The 13,348-nt window shown below is 40.4% G+C and overlaps 1 protein-coding gene across 2 annotated transcripts in view; it reads right to left on the bottom strand.

Moving 5' to 3' along the window:
* The window catches only part of RAP1B (RAP1B, member of RAS oncogene family), a 46,653-nt gene extending 42,892 nt beyond the window's left edge, over positions 1-3,761 (bottom strand). Inside the window, exon 1 of one of the 2 annotated variants that reach the window (XM_012537465.3) lies at positions 3,602-3,761. The gene's annotated coding sequence lies outside the window, so the exon portion shown is untranslated. The remainder of the gene's footprint in view (positions 1-3,601) is intronic. The other variant, XM_033409598.2, reaches the window with a different exon arrangement.
* Positions 3,762-13,348: the final 9,587 nt, after the last annotated feature.

The raw sequence follows: 13,348 nt of genomic DNA, 5'->3' as shown, positions 1-13,348 counted from the left end.
AATACAAATTCTATGACTAAAGGGATTGGTCTTAGAATCCAGTGATCAACTAGGTTCAAACAAAGTACAAGAGATTATACAGCAAGCCAGTCTTTACTGCAAATAGATAAATTCATCCTATTCCTTGCACCTAATGCTTCCATCGTGTTCATAACATTTCCAAAGGACTAATAAATGAAAAGACTTAAGTTCTCAAATGGTAATTAGTACCTTTAAGTACTATTGCAAAATATCTTAACACTGAAAAACATCAGGCTTTCAGCACAAGGGTAAGCCACAGTACAGACCTCCTGCTTGCTGAAAAATCTATCCAGTGTTAACAATGAATCATTGCATCAGCCAAAATATGTTTCTTAACTTTTTCTAAAAGAAATCCAATTTGAAAAGGGTAACTGTAAAAACTTCAGCCTAATCTCTGACTCTAAGGGTCTCAAAAATTATAGGAGGGGGAAGAAAAATCAAGGCATAAATTTAGTCACAACCCTATATGGTCTTACAGAGTTTAAGATCAATCTTCATCAAGATTTTCTATAGACTGAACATGTGACATTACTGCCATAATACAAAAGACAGCTTTTGAATATTCAGTTCATAAATACTAAACTATTCCTGCTGCCAGTCAAATCTAAACACTACAGATCAATACCCACCCCTTCTTTACCAATACATAACACAGAAACACATTATTTTGAGCCTTTGGGAAAATGACGACGCATGCATACCAGTAAGACCTTGATATTCAATAATAAAACTCCCTACTTACACTTTTGGAAGAAAAATAAACGACACCTTTGCAAAATCAGTCAAATCCTATTTGTATGAGATCCAGTTTCCCTATTTAATTTCACTGCCTTAATAAATATTGATCAAATACCTACAACAGAAGTCAAAGAAAACTGAACATGGACAGTTTCTCATTCAAATCTTAGACTTTATATTTAAAACAACATGTATAATTAGTTACTATGTTATCAATCTCTGCATAGGTCTTCTACCAATCTTGAATTATATTGGAAGATACACCTGTAAGATCCTACTGTACATGGATCAAAGTTTTTTATGATGAATTCCCTATCACAACTCGCTAGACCCTCCTTACATGGTGGTTCCTTACCATGGGGGCTCACTTTCCCTTTACACAGCTAAGAGAAAATACTGAAATTCCACAGTAAAGGACTGTTTTGAGGATAAAATCGAAATCAATTTGTAAACTTAAAATGGTTCCAAAACCAATGTGGAAATGTTTCTTTTTGAAGGAAGACAAAGTTCTCTTCAAATATCATCTCTTTAAATGTTTATTACAGTTAATCCCTAAATCTAAGTGCTAAACACTTACTATGTGCACAGGCAAGGTTCTAGTAACTAAGATACAGTAGAAAATAAAATGGACCAAGTCCCTACCCTCATGGTGTTTATATTAAACAAACTGGTATTGTCTCTGTGCAAAGAACACATCCTGTCCATGGAGTCTATAATTTAGTGGGATAAGAAAAAACACATATAATGATAACAGGAGGTAGGAAGTGACGCTTGTCATAGAAAGGAAGAGAGATGACTTTCATAGGGTGGGGGAGGGTGGGAAGGGGCAGAAAGAGCAATCATTTTCATGAACCCATACCAAAGTTTAAAATTAAGCCAGTTTATTATTGGGTTCTTCAGTTGTATTCCCATACTTGGCACATTAAAACCAAACTGGATACACGTGTTTCAAAGACTTACTTTCCGGCTTCTTCAGATAAGGGAGCTTCACAATTTATTATGAATGACAAAAAGAAAATGCAAGTGAAACTACTTTCCCGTAGTGCAGAGATCAAAAGCATGGATGGGCTCAAATAAGACTATCATTCAGGGCTCTGTGTCCTTAAAGTTAATTCACCATTCTGATATCAACTTCCTCTCTTAAAACCTGGTAATGAAACTACCCAAATGATTCTACACTGTTTGACTAACGTACTCACCTTTTTTGGGGTATGATGGGACGACCATTCTCTGTAAAATGTAATTCACTATAAAAATGTCATATATTTCCCTCCAGGTTCTCTATTATGGTACGTTACTGTCCTACAAGTCAGCAGGACCACTGACTAGTTATCTTATCTTTTCCAGGCCTCAGTTTCCTCCTCCGTAAAATCAGAGGGTGCGACTGGATGATCTAAATAGCCCTTTCCGGCCCTTAAAAAGTCCCATGACTCCATATGACTCAAACACAATTCAAGGGTCAGCTTTTAGGAGTAATACCAGCCTTAAGTTAAATGAACGTCTACCCTTTTTATGTTACTTCTTGCTAAGCTAAGGTTTTGTTGAACAAGTCCAAATAGCATTCTAATTACAAAAAAGAGGGTTAAAAAATGAATTTACGAGTTGGAAGCTTTAAGTTTTATAAGCATGATAAATTATATTTTAGATATTTATATATTAGATGCTGTGCTACTAGCAAAACAAAAATCCAATCAGGTTGAATTAATTTTAAAATATTAAAATCACAATTTTCATTTAGCGTCAACTTTCTACCCCGTTAAAAATGTGATTTCCCGTTACTGTAACACAGAACTGCTTATGTTCACACAAGAGCTGCAGGGCAAAAATGTTGTTCTGAACTAATAAAAGGGGGTGGGGGATCAGGAGAAGGGGAAGAAAATCGTCTGCTTAAACTCAGCAAGGATGATCTTTTCTCCAAAAGCCATCAGGTTTTTTTCTTTTTTCCACAAGAAATATTCGGATGGCCCGATTCACTGGGGGTAGTTTTAAATAAGATTCACGGCGCTGACAGTCAACGTTAGGATTACACACATCGAGATGGCGAAAAAGAGAAGACAAACTTCCTGGATTTTCTCTCTCTCTGTAAGAGAGAGAGATTTCCTCTTGCTGACGAAGGGAAAGGCCCCTTTAACAGTTTTTCTCTACGCGGTGGCCGCTGCCAGACTAGGTGGGGCTCCCTCCGCTGCCTTCCTCCTGCCACTTCCCGCAACAAATGGAGCAAACCAGCCCCGTTTCAGGCAAACTTTTTCCCTGTCAGGCTCGAGCCCGCAGGACGCCGGGGAGTGGTTTCCCCCGAACGCTCCTCGCCCCAGCTCGGGACTGGGGGAAGCTGGGTCTCCTCAAAGGATAACTTTCTGGTTTCCGTTCTAACTTCCACTCACACCCGGGAGGAAAAGAGGCGGCCGCCGAGGGGGCTCCGGGGCAGGGGGGACGAGTCTTACGGGGAGCCGGCGGGGGACCGCGGGCAGCGGGAGAGGCTGCGGCGGCCGCGGGCAGGAGGGAGCAGGCGGGTGGGGGTGGGGGGGGTCCTCGGGCTCTCACTTCCTCCGCCATATTTCAGACATTTGACCCCTTCCGCAAAGCGCGCTGTTCCCCCGCGGCGGCGGCGGCTCATGCCCGCCGGCCAGGGAGGCAGCGCACTCGCCGGCCGGGCCCGAGCCCTCGCACCACCTGCCGCGCTCTGAGGCCGCCGTCGCCGCCGCCCCGGCCCCCTGACCGCCGCGCGCGCGCCCCGCCCGGCCCGCGCCGCACCCCACCCGCTCCCCTCTGCCGGCGCCCGGCCCCCGCCCCGCGCGGCCACCGCCGCCGCTCCCCTCAGCGGCCACGCACGCACTCTGCGAACCTCTCACGCTGTCACCGGGTCCCCGCAGCCAGCGTCGCTTCGCGCTCCCTCCGGGTCGCTGCTACCGGCGCCACGGCGGTCCTGCCGCTACCGCCGCCGCCGCCGCCGCTCCGGCTGGCTTACACGCCTGACTCTGGGCGAGGTTTGGCGGTGTCGCCTTGACGTCAAGCGTTCAACCTCGCTCTCGCTTCCGCCCGCGGGCGGGGCGCGCGGGTGCGCGGCCGGGAAGGGGCGGGGCCTAGGGGAGGGGCGAGGGGAGCCGAGGGGCGGGGCCTTCCGCGTCCCCGCAGCGCAAACCGGGAGCGCGCGGCGCTCTTCGTGGCGTTTCACCCGCGGTGTTTTTCTCTCCCTGTTACTGCCTCTTCGGCCTTCCCTCGGCTTCCCAAATCCTAGCGGGTTACAACGGTGCGAAGAGCTTAAAAACCGTACGAATTCAAAAGGTGCCTTTCATGCAAACTGTAATTCAGTCACCAACGCCACCAAACATTTGGTGCTCCCGTACTCCTTTGTGCTGGGGAAAGTGGCTGGAGAAGTAACAGCGCTCAATTTCCACATCTAGAGCTCCCGTGAGGGTGCCTTGAATAGGGCACAGTCTTTTTCATTCTTGTGGTTTCTCGTGAATTGTCAAGCGTCTTCACCCAGGACAACTCTTTGCAAATTATCCTGTCAAACTCAGTTAACTAATCCAAGATTCCAAACAACTTTGTACCTAAATCAACTATTTATATGAGTAAAATAAATCGCACATTTAAATGCGTGACTAGAGTACTTTAAAGGGTTACCCATAGGTGGTCTATGATGTAACTACTGGGCAACAGAAAGGACTTTCTGTTCCAAATGGCTTGTTTCAAAAAGGGTGGGAACTTAACAGTGGAATTTACCATTATTAGAGAAAAGACTAAAATACGACTACCCTTTATACAAGATAGTAGCTTTTTTATGAAAACTGGGTTTTGATGGGCAAAAATATTCAAAGAGAGAGCAAAAATATTCAAAGATGGGCAAATATGCAGGGAAAAGTAGGGGTTGGGGGGTATTAAAGGCTAATTTTTGCTTAGTTCAGAGTTTAACTGGGCCCTGTGTTATAAGGCATTCTTTTTTTTTTTTTTGCGGCACGCGGGCCTCTCACTGTTATGGCCTCTCCCGTTGAGGAGCACAGGCTCCGGACGCGCAGGCTCAGCGGCCATGGCTCACGGGCCCAGCCTCTCCGCGGCATGTGGGATCTTCCCGGACCGGGGCACGAACCCATGTCCCCTGCATCGGCAGGTGGACTCTCAACCACTGTGCCACCAGGGAAGCCGTATCAGGCATTCTTGAAATAAATTTTTATGAACTTTTATAAATTTGGAAGATGAGCAAAAAATATGATTAATTTCACTCCTTTTAAGAATACTAGTAATTGAAAACTAAAGGAATAGATAAGAATGAACTATAATTATCCTAAGTTTTCTGTATAAGTGCTTTCTAGGTGTTTCAAGATTTAGGTTAACTGAATATGTTGAATATTTTGGTAATTTCTGTTTCCTTAGAAAAACCGTTTTTTGATGGGAATTTCAAAGGCACGTGTCAGAGCAGTCTGTAGGAAATATTGTAAATTCTGAATGAATGAATTTCAAATAAATTGACTTTACTAACTTTTCAATTATTGCATGAAACTTTGAGAAGTCTGAAAGCCTGAAACTGAGTTCATGGGAGAAAATGTTACCTGGGTATACTGTTTTTTCTTTTCTCTCTCTCTCTCTTTTTAACTCTTTGACCTTTGTGCAATTGATTTTCTTTTTTCCCCAGAAAGAGTCAGTTTCAGAAGATTGGAGCTAGGATTATTTAGAATTTGAGAGAATATGTAAAATAGTTAGATTAAAAATACATTTGTTTTCTTCTGTTACACTGGAAATCGTTTCACTTGTATTAAGCTATTATCTCTATGCAGAGAATGCCAGACTGTACATCTCTTAAGCACTGAACTCACTTATGGGTTTGAGCTCCTCGTTCCTATCACCTTGAAAACTTCACCAGGATATTCCACTGGCAACTTGAACAGGTCATGTGTGCAAACTGAACTCATCACCTTTGTCACCAAACCAGTTTCTTCTCCTTTTGTTAACTGTATCGCCATCTTTTAAATGACCCAGTCTTCAATCCTGATACTCCTTTTTCTGCCTTTCCTGAAACCGTCAGTCAATTGGCACATCTATTAGATAGCAATTCATTTCTACTGAGACCACACTTGTTTGGGTTGGCATTACTTCTCAACTCCTGGACTTCAGGTGAACTTTCCTACCTTGCCTGTGGCCTCCTGTCTGTTTCTGCTGTGATCCATTCTACACATTGTTGCCAGATGAATTATCTTAAAGCATACTGACCAAGTCACTCTCTTTGCCAAAGAGCATTCATTTACTCCCCTGCCCTACTGAAGTTAAAAATCCTTGTATCTTATTTTTCCCTTTCACTTAAAAAATGCCTTACGGTCAGGTAGACTTCTCATCTTGCCCAGACATAGTGCTTTCCCACTTCTCTGGTGTGCAGAGGTGATTTCCTCTGTCTGGAATGCCCCTTCCCACCTCTGCCCGTTATTCAAGGTCCATTTACTTTCTCCAAGAAAGAGCACCTTTTCTGATATTTCCAATTTAATGTGGGCTCTCCTCTATTGAATCCCCATAACACTATTGCTCTCTTTTTTTGTCACTTGTTTTCTACCCTCCTACTAGAACAAGGGCTTGCAAACTTTTTCTGTAAAGCCAGATAGTAAATATTTAAGGCTTTGTGGGCCAGATGGTCTTTGGTCCAACTACTCAATCCTTTGTTGTGCAAAAACAACCATAGGATACATAAAGAATGAGTGTGGCTGTATTCTAATAAAACTTTATTTATGGACACTAATTTGAATTTCATGTAATTTTCATGTTTCACAAATCTTCTTTTAAAAAAAAATCATTAAACATGTGAAAACTATCCTAGCTCATGTCTGTAACAAAAACAGGCTGTCATTGTTTGCCCTTTTGTACTCAGGGCCAGCTTCGGGGGCATGTGACAGGGCCCTGTGCTTAGAAAGTCCCCATGATCCTTTTCATGCTCTGATGGCACCATCTTGAAATTTTTAATGATTTTTCAACAAGAGGTCTGCATTTTCATTTTGCCCTAGGTCCCTCAAATTATGTAGCAGGTCCTACTGGTACTAGGAGATAAAGTCCATAAGATAAGGATAAATATTTCTCATGTTTGGTATGGTGGTTTTCATATAATAGGCATTGTTGAATTTTCTGTTCCTAAGGTACTGTGGAACAGTGGACAACACGAGAGTCAGAGTTCAGCTCCACTGCTTATTAGCTGCATAGTCTTGCACAAATTCCTTAATCGTGTCGAGGCATAGTTTTCTCATCTGCAACGTGGGGATATATAACCTCTGCCTTACAGAACTGTTGTAAGAGAAAGTAGAGAAAATAGCCATGTCTTAGCCCCTGAGACTAGAAGAAGCTCAAAATTAGTTTTTCCCTCTTTAGGGGAAGTGAATTAATAGTGTGCTCACCCATAACTCTTGCTGTATTTAACCTGATATGGTATTTCTGATTTTCCATGTATTTGCCTCTTTAGAAGTTTTACTTCAAATACCATTTATATCTCATTAGTTTCATTTAAAAAGTCCACATAAGTAAAGGTCTTATTGCAACTGCAAAATTAGATTTAAAAAAACCTTCACACTTACAATTTTCCTAATTAATGGTTAATGATTATTTGCATTAACAAGAGTCATGCTGTTTAACTTCCAATTAAGCATGGTTATCAGTAGCATTGAGAGTCATTAACCCTAAATATTATTGTTATTTCATTCACAAATGAACAATATTGAAATTTGATCCTTCAAGGCACATTGTTACTGGTTTTTCCCTCTGTCGTGTAAGTGTATGTGTGTGTGTGTGTGTGTGTGTATAGTATATGATTATATAAATGTAGTTCTATTTCTTTGCAACACCTTGCATAGCTGGGGTTGGAGGTTGAGAAGGATAAGAGGGCTGCTTGTTGATACAAAAGAGGAAAAACAATGACTTAAATCCCAAGTTAGTTTTGTTCTGTTTCCTTGGTCCAAGATTGTTTCAAATGCTATGCAGTTATTTTAGAAATTCTAGCACTTAATCACGTGAGAGACCAGGTAAGAGCATATTAGATCATTGCTATTATAGGAGAACAACTCAGGACTCATACTCTCCTAGGGTAGTTTGTGTTTCTCTAAGATTTCTGTTTTGGGGAAACCATGTACTTATATATAAGAAAAATGAGGCAGTTTGGCATGTTTTCTACTCTGTGTAATAGCTATAATAACTGCTTATTTGTCTCAAGACATATTTCAAATTCTGTCTGTACTCTCTTTCAGCAGTTGTAGTCTTGACCGCCAAACCTGCCTACACCACATTAACTCTAACAGTTCTGTAATTTTGTCACTGATAATGTCTATGGTGTAAGGAATAGATTATACTTAAAATTTCCCCCTTTCTTAAGCTGTAGCTGAGAAAAACCATACAAATGAAAATGACATTCCCAGAGCCATCATGTAAATGAATGTTGAAGTAGAAAACCACTGGAAGAACCAGCTTCATGAAATTCCCCCTGTCATGAATTTTCAAAAGAAATTTAAATTAAGAAAATCTTCAAAAACCGCATATAAATACTTTCAGAATCTGGGCTGTCTCCAAATCAAACAGCTAATAAAATCATGCCAAAGATGCTCAAGAGTTAGGCATCCCCTTAGAACTTATCATTATGATAGTCCTGGCTTCTACTCCCAGTCACTCCCAAGTCTTGTGTATGAATCACATACCTCAATAATGATGACCAAATTTCAGGAGGTTGGTTTGAATGATCCATTATACAGATGAGAAGCCTAAAGCTTAGGAAGGCTAAGTGACCAAGGCTAGATATAAATATGTGGGCAGAGTTGAAATTTATATCTTAGTTTGCCTGCCTTCCTTTGGCACGATGCTGTGCTGTTATTCCTCTGTTAATGCTGTTCTTTCAGCCAGAAAATCTTTCCTGTCTCTTTTGTATTTATCTAAATCTTAGTCATTGTTCTAGATCTAGTGGTTTCTTGCTTCTCTAAATCTCCCTAATAATTATTGTTTGTACCACTCATTTGGTACTTATCAGACATTGCCTTACTTAAATTGCTTTTGTCTTCTCTCTATCCTGAGATCCTTGAGAACCAAAAGCATATCTTACACTTCTTTGTATTTACCATACTGCCTGGCATCACATATTATAAATAAAATGTAGTGTGGGGAGTCTTGCTAATCTTGGTGTGATTCTCCAAGCTGATCATAGTGGATTTGTGACCTCTGGCCATTATTTAACCTTTCAGAGTTTATTAGTAATCTTTAAAAATGTACATAAAAGTATCTAAAGTGTAGGGTTTTAATTTTTTTAAAAATAAGGGACCAGGGGCTTCCCTGGTGGCGCAGTGGTTGAGAGTCCGCCTGCCGATGCAGGGGACATGGGTTCGTGCCCCGGTCCGGGAAGATCCCACGTGTCGCGGAGTGGCTGGGCCCGTGAGCCATGGCCACTGAGCCTGCGTGTCCGGAGCCTGTGCTCCGCAACGGGAGAGGCCACAACAGTGAGAGGCCCGCGTACTGCAAAAAAATAATAATAATAAGGGACCAGGTATAAAAACGGAAGTAATACAGGGTAACAGTTAAGTGGATTGGCTCTGGAGTCAGATTGCAAATTCAAATGGAGGCTCCATTCATCTTAGGGAATTTACTTCTGGTGCCTGTTTTCTCATTTGTAAAATGAATACAGTAGAACCTACATTATGGTATTATTGTGAGGATTAAAAGAGTTAACAATACAAATAGAATAGTGCCCACCACAAAGTAAGCACTCTGTAAATGTTAGGTACGTCATCATGAAAAGATTCTCTATAAATATTGGTTCCTACTACATCCTCTGGCACAATAAAACTTTTTACAAACATGGTAAGAGTTCAACAAATGCTTGTTAAACTTTCCTTTTGCTTTGCTTATGACAGTTCTCAGTGAAGGATTGGTTGTGTTCTAAAGTTTCTTTATGTCAGTAGTTTGTAACTCAAAAATACTTATGCAATGGAAACAATGCTATAAAGTTTATGGTGTGGGTACCTTAAAATATTATCTAATTATTAAGGAAGTTGAAAAAAAACCTGTTTAATCCATTGACACTAAAAACACAGTTCCAAAAGTACTATTTCAACTGCTACTAATCAGCATTTATAACACTGTTCCCTTAGTTTTCATGGCACCTTATTCTTGGGGTTTTGTTCCTTTCTCTCTAGCTCTTTCATCTCCCCCTCTTTATGCTATCCCTTCTTCCTCCTGACTTTTAAGGGTCGGAGTCCCCAGAGCTTGATTCTGGGTCCTTTTCTTCTTGGATACTTTCTTCTAGGCATTTCTAGTCTTTCCCATGGCTTTATATGCCATTTAAATGCCAGTGGCTCTTAGATCTATATCTGCAGTTCAGACTTCTTTGCCAACCTCCAGTTGCATAGGGCCAATTGCCTCCTGGAAAGCTTTCCTTGGTTGACCTCTCCAAATATGCTCTTCCTCCAGGAATCCTCTATTCAATAAATGGTACCAGCTCCCTAAAACAGAGAACTATCACTTCCCTCTGCCTTTTCCACATATCAAATTCTTCACCAAATCCTGTTGATTCTACAGTTGACCCTTGAACAATATGGGGGGTTAGGGCCACTGACCCTCCACCCATTCGAAAATCTGAGTATAATTTGTAGTTGGACCTCCTTATGAAGAGGGTCCTCCAGATCCCCAGTTCCTCATCAGCAGATTCACCCAACCTCAGATAGTGTAGAACTGTAGTATTTACTATTGGAAAAATATCCTCATAATAAGTGGCTCCGTGCAGCTCAAACCCATGTTGTTCGAGGGTCAACTGTACTTCCCAAATCACTAAAATATGACCACTTTTCTCCATATTCATTGTCTGATTGGTTTATGTACTTTTGCCCTTCTTCCCATCCATTGTCTAAAAGTGGTCTTAATTTTTTAAAAAAGCTTTTTAAAATGGAAAATTTCAGTTACACATAGAGGAGCCCCTATGTACACATCTCTCAGTTTCAACATTATCCTAATTTTTGCTACTCTTGTTTCATTTGTCCCCTCCCTTTTTTTTTCTAGTTGGAATAGTTTAAGGAAAATCCTGTAACTAATTTAGTATGCATTTCCCACAGATACGAACATTTAAAAAATATAACCACAATGCCGTTATCATACCTAACAAAATTTTAAAAGTTTCCTTAACAAAATATAATACCAGTCTAAATTTAAAATTTCCTGATTATATCAAAGATGGCTCCTTACTGCTGGTTTGTTCAGTTTGCCATCCAAAAAAGTCCAGACATGATATTTAATTGTTATGCCTCTTAAATCTCTTTCAATCTCTAATAGCCCCTCCTCCATTTGCTGAGTGGATGACCATTTGTATTCTACTTTTGTGCTGTGCCTTTCCTTATCTTTCAGCTTCTCTATAAATGATATCACTTTTGGTGGATATCTGTGGCAAAAATCCTATAGCCTTGATATTATACATCTTTATCTACAAATGCTAGATTGAGAAAGTAAGGACCTCCCTTTCACATATTTACATTATGTGAAGAAAATATGGAAGATGGATTGAAAACTATTCATTCATATCAAAATCCAGATAAGAAGTGCATATACTACATACTAAGAACTTATCTCACTCGATCCTTTAAAAAATCCTTTGAGTTTTTTATCCCCGTCTTCAGGTTAAGAAACAGATTGAGAGAGGCTAAGTAAAAAATATGGGGCTACGGTGTCAGTCTGAGACAGGGCCAGGCCAGACTTGAAGCCCTGGACTCTTTTTCCCAGGGACTCATTGTCTCTTCATCCAGTCATGCTGCTGTAGTAATAAAGTAATGAAGTAATGAAGGATGGTTTAAATAGGGGAAAAACTACCAAAAGACAATTCTGGTAGATGCTTTACCAAGATAAAAATTAAAAAAAAAAAAAAAGAGTCCTACCCGAGTCTATATAAGGGGGAGTAGATTATTTTGTTGTAAGGTGAATATATTTGAGAAAATAATTACTCAGTGGGATTCTGATAAAAATTGGTAAAAGTCTGATGGAAGTTGAACAGTGGCAGAAGCAGCCTTCTAAGGGCATTTGTCTCTGAGTGCCCTCCTGCTCTATCTGATTTTGTCCATTTCTTTTTTCTTTTTAAATTACATGCTTTTGTCTTTTTAAGACGGACTTTAACATCACTAATGTGCTTATACATTTCCTTCCTGCTTCGCTGTAGGCCTCAGAACCACAGCTTCTTTTCACTAGGATCCCTTTCCTCTCCTAACTGTCTCTATCTAAATTCTTCAGTGGCTTGTCATGTCCTTAATGCCTAAAAAAGCTTGTCAAAAGACCATGTTAGCCAAGCGAGAGAAATTATTTTTAAGATATATAGGCCTGAAAAGTTCTGTTTCACCAGTCTGCCTGCATGTGCCTACATCTACCCCAGCTGTGAGTTAGCCCAGCCTCCTCCTGCTGTTCTTCATGCTACTAGCTTAAGATAACACAAGAGTCTCCCTAGCTAATTACATGTTTATAACTGATTCATAAATGGAGACATCCACAAACAACAAACAAAAAGCAAAGAGTAACTGACCAATAGCAAAGAGAAGGAAAGTATTTTAAATGTCTTGGTTAATGGATATATTCCCCCCAAAACTGAAATGTCAGGGAGAGTAGATTACTTTGTTCAGAGCAGCATTGCTCACAGTAGGCAAAAGGTAGAAGCAACCCAAGTGTCCACTGATGGATAAATGGAGAAACAAAATGTGGTGTATACATACAATGGAATATTATTCAGCCTTAAAAAGGAAGGAAATTCTGATCAGTACTACAACATAGGTGAACCTTGAAGACATTATTATGCTAAGTGAAATAAACCAGCCACCACAAGACAAATTTGCATGATTCCACTTATATGAGGTCCCTAGAGTAGTCAAATTCATAGACAGAAAGTAGAATGGTGGTTGTCAGGGGCGGGCGGGAATGGGGAGTTAGTATATAATGGGTACAGAGTTTCAGTTTGGGAAGATGAAAATATTCTGGAGATGGATGGTGGTGATGGTTGCAGAATAACGTAAATGTACTTATGCCACAAAACTGTACACGTAAAGATGGTTAAATTGGTAGATTTTAGGTTACCTATATTTTACCAAAACTTAAAAAATTGGTTAAGAACCTGGGCTCTGGGTGAGAAAGCCTGGGTTCAAGTTCTGACTCCATCACTTATTAGCTGTGAGAATCCACACTATTTCCACATCCTGAGTTTGAGTTGCTTCATCTAAAAAATTGGAATAAGAAGAGTACATACCTAAATGTATGACAGGGAGAGCAACAATTCCTAACCAAATCTGTCTGCGCCCCAAAAAACAAATAAACAAAAGCCTTGTGAGGATTAAATAAAACAGTCTATCTAATATCCTTTGTACATTGCCTTGCACATATTCAGCACTCAATCAATGTTAGCCACTATAATTTTATGATCATTTATTTACATTTAACTCACTTTTAAAGATTAGATGGGTAGATTTTCTTATGTGTTTTAGAAATTTACTCCAGATTTAGATCTCTTAATTATGTGACTCCAGGAGGGTGATTTCAGTATCTAGATCAGCTACAAGGATAGCTGATCCAGAGATACTGATGAATAGCATGAAGTTCTAATGAGTTTGCCAAGTTTAGTGGA

The sequence above is a fragment of the Orcinus orca genome, chromosome 11 (assembly GCF_937001465.1).
Source record: "Orcinus orca chromosome 11, mOrcOrc1.1, whole genome shotgun sequence".
Lineage (NCBI taxonomy): Eukaryota > Metazoa > Chordata > Mammalia > Artiodactyla > Delphinidae > Orcinus > Orcinus orca.
This window is presented reverse-complemented; position numbering and strand designations above follow the sequence as displayed.